Raw genomic sequence first — 9,005 nt, 5'->3', positions numbered from 1 at the left:
ACCATAAATTCCCACCATTCACTTGGGCAAAGAAAGCACAGGACAGCCAGTGCTGGGACTTACATTCTCTTGTGCATTGCTTTTCCTGCCTGTGTTTCCTTATGTGTAAGTTGCTCTGGGGACAGGAGGGAAGTCCTGCTGAGGAGGGCTGTAAGGACACTGTGTACTTCCAGCTCCCATGTGCTGCAGTGGTGGCTTTCTCCTCTCAGCATAAGAGGGAAGTGAGGCACAGAAAGTTTGTCAGTGGCTGTAAGGCTGTGGCAGTGATGCTATGCCCAAAGGTTGTAAGGCTGCAGCAGGGCAGTATAGCCAGCGTAAGAAATGCCTTGCACAGGAAAAAAGACAAGATAGAGCCATCAGGTAAAACACTACATGACCCTGGTATAAAATATCAGGTAATATTTCTAGGACACATTGCAGAATATAAAGAAGGCTGGAACAGATATTTGATCCTGTGTGTACTCATAGAAATAGAACAATTTTTATTTTTATTATTTTTTTTTCTGCCAAAGAAACTCAGATCACACAAATATATGTTTCCCTCTAACTTCTTCTGTTTCTAACAGAAATAATCCATCAAGCCCTTGAAAACCGGCTACCTGCTTGGGGTAACAATGACACGGTCAGAAGCAGGTTTTTTTTTTTTTCCAGAGGATCTGGAGTTTGTGCAGTGCAGAGAATAGTGAATCAAGGCAAGAAGGAATCTAGAGCTTCTCTAAAAGGGCTGTACTGTCGTTAATTTATTAGTCTAGGCATGCGAAACATCTTTTGATGCAGGCTGGATCCTCACCATCAGCTTCAACACCTTGTCTGCGCTCACTGGGCTATCAGTTTGTAAAACCCCTTGGCTCTCAGAAGATAGCTTTTTTTTTTTTTTTAATCAATGTGCAAGTCTTGCAAGTAAAGCTTGGGGCATGAGGCACAGACAGGAGAGAGGAGAAACTGAGGTTGCACAAAAATACCATAAATCTTGTATTTCCTAATTTTTACAAATGTTTTATTATAATTTCAGTAATGCTTCAACGCCATCAAGGAGGGGGAAAAAGGCAGAAAAGATAGGCTAGGAGAATTCAAAGGTTTGGAAAAGTAAATTAGAAAAAATTCTTTCCCAAACAGTTTAACATTGTTGGGAGCGGGCTGATGGGTGGCAGGAGACAGCATTTTTACTTGTGGGTGGAAGTCAATAAACAACACTCATGCAGAAACCCGTGCTTTACTAGCTGTGCTGTGCATTCATTTGTTTGCATGTATTTTTCATACTACTCATGAAAGTCCCATCTGAAAGCACTTTTCAAAAGGATTAAAGCCCATGGCCATGGATTAGTACTGTTTCATACCCAGAGAGAGCGAGTTATTGATTCAGAAAAATACAGCTTTTGATTTCATTGAATGTGAATATGTGTTTATTAATATTTATACACTCCTCTGGAGGTGCATGGTGCTGTGCAGACTACTGAGTCGACAAGGTCCCTGTCCTAAGATGCTTACAAGACAGGTAACACAATGAATTATGACACAGGCTAAGAAGGGTCAGATAGAAGGTGAAAGAGGAAAGGAAATGACAGAAAGCAAAAGAAAGTGAATTTGTTTCTTGAAAGAGACATTGTTTACAAAGCACGGTCATCAGGTAATTTGACTCCCTTTGGCTTTTATTTTGGATTTATTTTTCACTTTGTTTTATTATGTTTAATAATCGGGCATGGGTGAGATAATGCATAACGCTAGAGCTGAGATTAATGATGAAAGACTAAGAGAAAGCTGTGGCTCTCGAGGAGGGATTTGAGGAAGAAAAGCATTTGGTTTTTCACTCATTAGAAGCAGACAAGCTCAGGCACAGATGAGTTTCACACTTGTGCTAAACTTTAAATTAACCACATGTGTAAGTCTTTGTGGGAATAGGGGACTAATTGGGTAAATTAGAATACAATTAACTGTGAAGTCTGGCTAGCACTAGCTGACAATATTTGAAGAGTGAAAGAGCTGAGAAATTCTACATAGTTAAAAAAAGAAAAAAAGCTATAAAGACATTTTAGGAGGGGAGGGGTGACATTACAGGATGGATGCTAGCAACAGAATCAGAGGTGTGTTTGGTGCTCTGTACTGTTGTTGTAACCTTACTTGGCTATACTAATTTTTCTTCCAAGATTTGTTTCAGTTCTCTCCTCTGAGCTAAGCCTGTTACTGACCCCCAGAAACCTTCATCCCAAGACATCATAAACAGAAAGATGCTGTACTGCTCCAGAATTAGCAAAGCTGGGTCAGTTAACAAACACATTCTCCAAACTTTATCATGTCTCCCGGAAAGTCCTAAATGGTTTTAATTAGTTTGGGAAATGACCACAGTTATCCAAGTGTTGGAGCTTTGTGGGCATATATCCTGAGCATTCAAGCATCCAATGAAACGTAGGTGAAAAATTATGCCAGAACTTTCTAAAAGATACCAGGTAGGCTATTATAACCATACATAAAATTTAGTATACTTTAGAAAACAGCCTCTTTCCAAAGAGGCTTCCGCCTGTCAAAGAAGTAAAAAATGTTCTTCATATTTTTGGAATTGTCTCAAATTTAATGAACTCTTAAAATAATACCTGTATTTCCTAAGACTATCCATCAGAGAAGGCAATTTGTAAATATATATATATATATATATTTATTTAATGCCTGTTATATGCAGAAAGCTGGTCTTCCTGTCATTAAGTTTTATGCTATTTGCAAAACAGGTAATGATGGAAAGTCTCAAAATATTTTATCTTTTGGTGGATGACATGGAAGAGTCAGACCCTGTATTTGGATCTGTTTGACTTTCTTTTGCTAAATTCCCATCACATTCCAGTATGTAAAGGACTATGTTCATAAAGAAGATCTCTGACTGAAGGAGGAATAACATATACTGAAATATCTCCAGTGATGGGACTGCTTGGAATAAGAAACTTCTTAATTCAGTAGTGTTAATGTTTTACATGCTTGGTGTTAAGAGAGAATAATGTATGTGGAAACTACTTTGAGCATCTTATGTTAACTCTTATTTTATTTTTATTTCCAAGAAAATAAAAATAAAGTAGTGCATTTAAATGTCCAGACCAATAGAACTCTTGCTCTTCTTACAGCCAAATAATTATTCCTGATCTCTGTTTTGCCTTTTTTTCTGAATGTACATCCAGCAAAACATATGACTATATATATGCACAGGTTATATGGACATATATATATAGGCATAATCAAAGACCATCATATTCTATTCTTATATCCCAAGTTAGAGTCATAACTTTCATGAATCTGAAGAGGACTATATTTATCTGCATAGAGTATAAATTATGTTGAAAACAATAGTTAAGACATGCTTCAATAAAACATAAAAATCACATTACCTGAGTCAAAACTACCTCTGTTACTTTCACCTTCCTCCCAGACTTGCCTTATTACTGAAGAACTGACCAATCCCATCAGACAATTTTGAAAAAGCAAATTTGAAAACTGGTAACATTAGTTTCACCATGATCTTAGGAGAAATCTTTTGGAAAAAAAAAAAAGTATTTTCAACACAGTTTCCATCTTTTTTTTTTTTTTTTTTTTTTTTTCAGAATTTTCACAGAGTCTAAAAATTTAACTCATCAAATTCCCCATTTAACAACGTAACCTTTTCTAAATGTACCTTGGTTTGGCTGTGATCGTTTTTTATTAATCATACTCCACACATGTTCTTTTGCATACTCTCAATTTCAAGAACCCCCTTGCCCTGTCAAATACCCATCTAGGAGATATCAGTGAAATCAAGGTCTCCTGCTTCAATACAGGCTTAACAATACAGGTGAGGGCTCCACTGCCTGTTCCCAAAGACTAGTTAATAAAGCCTCCAGTAATGCTTTTTAATGTATTATCTGAATTTTACAATGGTTAAAATTCACTTAAGAGTCACCTCTGATTTTTATTCACAAGATATTAAGAATTACAAAAGCATGATGATGATGATCGTATAACACAATCTTAACACATTCATGAATGCTATGTCAATAAATGTAAGCTGCTATTGCAGTGAATGCTCTTATTTTATTGTACTTGGGCTGCTGTGCATTATGTTCTCTTACTCCCATTTGTGCTTGCCAATTGCAATCCTCTATACTTTCCAAATTAAAGTAAATTCTCCCTTTGCTAGAATCTCAATTAACTGCTTTTCATTAATCTCCTTTGTATTGTATTGCTTTAAAAAATCAGATGCGAAAGATTAATCTGATATTACTATGAATTATACTAATGGCAATGAAAGGCTTGAATAATACCAATTGTATATGCTCTGGAATATAAATTCCTATGTGCAGAGTATTTCACCATTGGATTTAGTTACAGTAGATGAAATCATGATGTATACACCCGGGGTGTGTTTGCAGTTTAAGCAGGGCATTTCCATTGTTGTCAACAAAGAACAAGACTTACACAGCTAAAGTAAGGGTAAAATTTCTGCCCCATAATTTTCCAGTGATTTAAAATTTAAGTATACTGAAATACCTTTTTAAAAGACGTGTTTTCACAATAAGCATTAAAGAAAACTCCAACCTCTGACAGTCGTAAATAGGACTGTTTTTGCTGACATTAACATCAGTTCTTAATGTAGATTCCAGCATTTGGCTAATTTAAAATTTATTTTTAAACTGCTGAGAGGTTTATATTTGGAAACAGCTGCTGATCATGGCCCTGTAGCTACCTTTAGCAATGTTTTATTATCTTGACTAAGCTCATAATGGTGATTCTCTGCTCTACCACTGACATCTTAATGGCTTCCTCACCAATACTGATGTTGTAGGAAGTGTATGGGACTGACTTTTACATCTATAATGATATGGTAATGTGAGCCATTACAATGTCAGTGGTGGTTTATTGGCATTGTGGTTTAAGATTATGAGGGCATTACAGTGCCATTGCAAACAAATACTGCTGTTTTTAAAATAAGCAGATGAAACGCAGAAAGGTGACAAAACAGTTGTAATATTAAACTCACAATAGCAAGATATAGTTTGCTTAAGGCAGCCACTACCCTAAAATTCATCTGTTATCAGCATAATTCAGCAATACATACTGTGCAGTCATCTGTTGGAGATTCCACAGCATCAGGCAGAAATAGCAAATGACCCAGGGTAAATACATTTGCCCATTTTGTGCTTTATAGAATTCAGCCTAATTTTAGACTGTATCAGTTGGAGGATCAGAGCCTGCAGTCAGAAACCATCTGATGCTGGGGAGATCTCTGAAATTTCAAAGCCAATAAAATATAAAACAAAATGGTCTTTTTTTTTTTTTTTTTTTTTCCTTCTTCTTCTTCCAAGAGGAGGACTGTTAGAACAGAAGTGGAAACGACAGAAAGCAGACAACATTGTCTGGTAAGAGCTTTGTAGATCAAACCGGCAGATCTGTGAACATGAACTCAGGCTAGACTGCAAACTGACCTGAAATTCACATATGACCTTGAGGTTTCCAGAGAAGGATTTTGAAAAGCATTTGAGAAAAGTCTGTTCCCATGGAGTCCATGTTTACATGCTGCATCAGGCTTTCTTATCTGAACTCTTCCCAGGGAAGAAAATGAAAAGAACAATTTTCAGTTGGGTTGATAGTAGGTACTTTGATTAATACTTTGCTGGACAGTCAGAGCAGGCATAGCAAAGAACCACTAAGAAAAACCCCAAAGAAATTTGTTTTACATTGACTTCATGTTCCGAGGGACATAGTCAATTTTGTCTCATAAGAATATAACAGCCTTCTCTACATAAGAAAGTGCAGTGGCACAATAGGAATAGATCTACAAAGCAAATCAGTTGGTGCTGCAGACCGTGCATCCACGTTTTGTGTTTTTACTGAAGAGTTGTTTGGATCAGATTCTTCAGGTCTGGAGGACTGAATGCTGATTAACGGTTGGAGAACAGTAGGTGTATTTCTGAAGTGCATCCTCAGATCTCGTTTCATCTCAAATAAATCCTGTCCATGTTTGTGTGTGTTAGCACCACAAAATTAAGCATACTTAAGTGAGGGCAATTGTGAGATTCACTTCAAAAATATGTTCCTGATCTCAGCTAAATATTAATGGAGATGCACCAAGTGAGTTCCATGTTCCTGATCCAATCCTAAAAACTATCTCAGCACTGAATTTGAGGACAGGATTTGTTCTTCACAGTGCTCCAAGAACAACAAGAGTGAAGGCAAAAAGAGACGGCAATCATAAGGATGTACTATGATGTACAGAACAAGGTGCAGAGGAGTCAGATGAGCATTTGGTGTTGAGCATAAGACCCTGTCATCACTGACCTTCCAAAATTCTGAATATTCCTACTGTGGAGCTGATCATTGCATCTTAAAAATAGCTGAGATGTTTATTACCACTGCTGCTTTTATTCAATGATGTATGTAAATAATTCTTGTTTTTCTCAGAAGGATTTACAGAGAAGTCATGTCATCTCTCAGCCTTTCAACAATGGATTGCCATGGCCAGACTTCTTCACAACCTATCTGAAGGTGGACTTTCTGTATCTCGCTCACCTTTGCAGTCCCTACCACACTGGTGAGCCCTGTGGGATGTACCTCCCTTCCTGGAGCTTGGCTGTGCTGGAAATGTTGATGTATCCTTAGATTCCTTTTGTGTCTCTTCATGGCCATAGTATATTAGCACATCACAGTGAACATGTGTTTACCTAGTATACCCAGGTCATTCTTTTTCTGTCTTATTCTAATAGGAGTGCTCCAAGCTTTTAACAGAATTTTTTTTTTTTTTTGGTAATAGAATATCTTTACAGGCATGGCCTTTCATTCCTATTATTAAATTCCCTCTATTAATCAAATCTTCAAGGTTACACAGTCCCTGCACTATGGCACTGCACTCTGGAACTTTTCGGCAAAGAATGCCTCAGCAAATTTTGGCAGAGTCCTGGTTCTTCCTGTGCCTTGATTATGAATGAAATTCCCTCCAGCCCAGTAGTGCATATTTCATTAAAAGCTGTGTCACCTCTCCTTCAGCTAGTTAGTTATGCAATATTGAATTCTGTTATTAATGCCCATCTTTTCTTCTTTAATAATTTCCCATTTGACGTTTAGCTTATACTTCACTGTAGACCCTTGATGTCTGTACTGTGTTTAATTTGTATAGAAAATAACATACAATATCTAAGAGTTTAATATGTAAACTGCTAAGCAGATGATATTAGCAAGTTTAACTATTTTCAGTGTATGCATTTTATTTCTACTGTGAAGCATCATATGGAAACCCGAGGTGCATGAATGGGTCAACAACTCTAGCCACGCATCTTCCAATTAATCACAGGCAGTGGTGGACATTTTACCACTGAAATACTTTGGGTATCCAGAAAATTTGAAGAATCTGGAGGCAAGAAAAATTAGAAGCACCTCTTGAGTAGCCTGGCCTGAGAATGAGAGAGATGGTGAATAAACTTCTCTTCATTCCACATTCCTTATTTTTTTCAGATTAGACATGTTTTTCCAGTTTTTGGTTTAGTGGTTTAGTTATCAAAGATATTTCTAAATGTCTTATTACCATGAAATTAAAAAGAAAAAAATACATAACATTGTTTTTATATTAAACTCACCCTGGTTACATCAAAGGTGTAACACTTCTTCCAAGGTCCAGAGTTGCGCTATGGCACATAACTTAGGAATCTGCAGAGTTCTGTACAGCAGGAAAACAAACCAACAGGTCAGCAACTATTGCTTGATTGCTAAAGGACTGAACTGTTGGCTATTTGAAGGTAACAGACAATTCACAGGCAATTCTGTGACAATTGTCTTCACAGACAATTTACCACCAGCAGAAAGGTTTTGCCTTCAAAAGAAGAGTTAGCTGTGTGTATTTGTTGAGAATAGATGACTGACTTGGGTAAAAGGATGTTTGCTTATAATGGCCCTTAAAAGTTACTGGATATGAGAAGATGACAATGACCCCTCGAGTGTATTCTTTCATATTGAAACAGACTGAATGGTAGATGAGTAGCATGAAGAGCTTCAATTCTCCTGCAGGAGGAACATGGCTGTATGAACCTTGTAGAGGCAGGGGTTTATCCACCCCAAGCACAAGACCTTTACATCATAGCTTGAGAAACGTCTGAGGATGGTGGCTGCAGGAGGGCTCTGGAGATTTTCTGCTTGGGTCTTTGCACTCTTGTTTAAGAAGGAATTAAACCCTAGGTGAGAGTTTGTGAGATGGCACTGACTAATTTATTTTTGTTACTAAATCCTGGATGGACTATGATATGATTGGAAATTAATCCTCAACGCTAGAAATATTGGCTAGAGCTCAGGAAGAAAAAGAGGGTTTATGACTTTTGGAAGAAGGGGCAGGACACTCAGGAGAACTACAAAGATGTTGTGAGGCTGTGCAGGGAGAAAATTAGAAGGGCCAAAGCCCAGCTGGAGCTCAATCTGGCTAATGCCATTACAAAACCAAATGTTTTTATAAATACATAAACAAGAAAATGAGGACTAAGCAGAATCTCCATCCTTTATTAGGATGGGGAAAGATAGTGACAGGAGATGAAGAAAGAGTTGATGTACTTAATGCCTTCTTTGCCTTTAGTAGTAGGACCAGTTCTCTGAGTACCCAGACCCCTGAGCTAGAAGATAGAAACAAGAAGCAGAGTGAAGCCCTCATAATCCATGAGGTAATTGGACCTGTGAGGCCAGTGGAACTGGACTGGTACCTTCTTTCTGAGGCTGGCACAAGCTTTTGTCATACCGATGGTGACAGGAGTACCATTACAGTTACCATGTATCCAAGGAAGGAAAGTTCAGAAAAATAGGAAATTCTTAAAAGTAGAGATGGGAGTTACTGGCAGGAATTTGACTGAAGGAGCTCTGTGGCGGTGAGCTAAAGGAGAACGTGCATTGTTCTTCAGCAATGTGGGAACCCAGGGGTCTTCTCTCTGGACAAGAGGTGGAAAATGCCACGCTTCCAGCAAAATGCCCATTGCAGCTTTGTGGTGTCGGACTAGCAATCACAGCACTTCTAACAACCC

General features: G+C 37.8%; 1 long non-coding RNA gene across 1 annotated transcript; it reads left to right on the top strand.

Moving 5' to 3' along the window:
• Window positions 1–1,895: 1,895 nt before the first annotated feature.
• On the top strand, window positions 1,896–7,578 carry LOC308188263. Its single transcript, XR_013945301.1, has 3 exons — window positions 1,896–2,257; window positions 5,319–5,372; window positions 6,415–7,578. It is a non-coding gene; the product is annotated as an uncharacterized lncRNA (long non-coding RNA).
• The last annotated feature ends 1,427 nt before the right edge of the window (window positions 7,579–9,005 follow it).

Source organism: Anser brachyrhynchus, assembly GCF_964034855.1.
Source record: "Anser brachyrhynchus genome assembly, chromosome: 1".
NCBI lineage: Eukaryota > Metazoa > Chordata > Aves > Anseriformes > Anatidae > Anser > Anser brachyrhynchus.
The sequence above is the reverse complement of the archived record's forward strand: the minus strand, read 5'-3'. Positions and strand labels throughout refer to the sequence as shown.